The sequence below is a fragment of the Elephantulus edwardii genome, unplaced genomic scaffold, assembly GCF_000299155.1.
Source record: "Elephantulus edwardii isolate Elephantulus edwardi_28Jun2011 unplaced genomic scaffold, EleEdw1.0 scaffold00082, whole genome shotgun sequence".
In the NCBI taxonomy this organism is placed as follows: domain Eukaryota; kingdom Metazoa; phylum Chordata; class Mammalia; order Macroscelidea; family Macroscelididae; genus Elephantulus; species Elephantulus edwardii.
Window position 1 is genome coordinate 13476352 of NW_006399832.1, and position 2320 is coordinate 13478671.

Consider the following 2320-nt stretch of genomic DNA (forward strand, 5'->3'; position numbering starts at 1 on the left):
CATCATGCTTGGGACGGTAGAGGGACGGCGCAGGAGAGGAAGGCCCTCTATGAGGTGGATTGATTCTGTGACTGGGATAATTGGGATGGGAGTATCAGAGACAGTGCAATTGGCACAGGACAGAGCGGAGTTTAGGGCTGTTGTACATAGGGTCGCTATGAGTCGCAGGCGACTCGACGGCACATAACAACAACAACAACAAATTTAAACTGTATGTTAGGGAAATAGCTGAAAAGACATAACTATGAAGTATGTGGTATAATGGCTGGAAGAAGATTCATCAACTTGATATACGTAGATGACACAATCTTACATACTGAAAGTGAATAGGACTTGAAACACAGAATAAAGTAAATCTTTTCAGTATGCATTATACTACAAGATAAAGGCTGAAGTTGTCAATCTCATTATACTTGAATTCACAATCAACATCCATGGAAGCAGCCATCAACAAATCAAAAATATATTGAAATGGGAAAAATCTGCTGCCAAAGACCTATTTACAATGTTAAAGAGCACTGATATCAGATTATATGTTAAGGTGTGCCTTTCCAAGTTATGATATTTTCATTTGCTTCATATTCCAGCATAGTTATTGCAAGAATAATGAAAAAGGAAGAAGAGTTGATGCCTTTGAACTGAGGTATCAATTAGTAGAGAATATTAAATAGAATATGGACTTTCAAAAATATTAAGCAATTGTATCTTAGAAGAGGTGGAGCCAGAGAGTTCTTCAGAATAACGAATGGTAAACTTTGTTCTACACACTTTGGGCATATTGTCTGAAGGATCCATCCAGTTCCTGAAAAAGTACAACATGCTTGGAAAAGTAGTTGGTTGGCAAAAAAAGGGGAAAAAATCCAAGGACAAGGAGTGGCACAGTAACTGCAACAATGGATTTCATTATAGCAAGAATTAGGAGAATGAAGCAGGAATGGGAAGGATATGCTGTGTTGTAAATGGGATCAGTATCAATTGAAGTTGACTCAATGGTACTTCAAAACAAAACAAAATGAAACAAAAACAACAAAAAAAACCCCAAACACACCATCAAGATCTGCTTGATATTAATAAAGAAAAACAGATGTAAATATATTAGGTAGTCAGTACACTGAAAGAAATACAACACCTTCAAAGAAATATATCACCTTGAACCTCAACTAGAAAATGAAGAATAGAAACTCATCTGCCCTAATTAAAGTGAAAGTAGTCACAGGCATTAAACTGTTATCCTTATGACAAATAATAGTACCTTTGAACTCTATGCACATCTCTAGTGGCATGGCTTACTCCTAACCTGATGTACTGTTAACTAAAGGTTCAGAGATTCAAATTCACCAGCTGCTCCAAGGGTGTAAAGTGGGTAGGTAGTCTCTTCCTATAAAAAATGATAGCTTTGGAAACCTGATAGAAGGTTACTAAGAGTCAAAGGTGATTGAACAGTCTTTAACTTTTGGATTTGGGATCAAATGAAAGCAGATTGTACGGCAATGTGAAGAGAATAAGAATATTCGTGAGAAGAAGATTTAATGCCTTTGTGTTGTGATGCAGAAGAAGAGTACTGAACATACCATGAACTACCAAGAGAACGAAGAGATCTTCCCTTGAGAAGGTGAAACCAGGTTGCACTTTGGTGGCAAAGATTTTGAAACTCCATCTCAAATACTTTGGGCATGCTGTCAGGAGGGAACAGTCCTTGAAGAAGAAGATCATGCATCAAAAGGTAGAGTGTCAGCACAGGAGAGGAAGGCCCTGGAAGAGATTGACATAGTAACTGTGGCAATGAGGTCAGGTATGTCTGAGATGGTGAGACTGGCTCAGGAAAGGCCAAGGTTTAGGTATTGTTTACAGCGTCGCTATGAGTTGTATTTGACTTGATAGCACATGAAAATAACAATAACAATGCCCTACAATGGCAAAACTAAAAAAAAAATATCAAAAGAAGCCTTTTATGAAGAAAGAAATGAATGGGTAGATGAGAAGCTAGAGTGAACAGGGAGAGCTTCCGAGCAAGATGCAACCAAAGAGGGAGCTTTATGGAAAAGTGTTCTATTTTTAAAGGAACCTCTTCTAGGCTGAAATGGCTAGCTATGAGTACCCTCACCATTTTCATCACTTGAGAGAGGCTTCCCAGGCTGACTGAAGCTCTAACACTAGTGTGGAATCCTGAAGGTCCTGTGCATGAAGCTTGTTAGCTAACTGCGTTCTGTGCAGCTCAATAAATGACATGTTCTTTTTTGAACTTCTGTCAAAAAGTAGCATTGTTATGGTTGTCTCAATCCCTTTTCACTCTCTATTGTCTTCATTTGGGCAAGTTTTA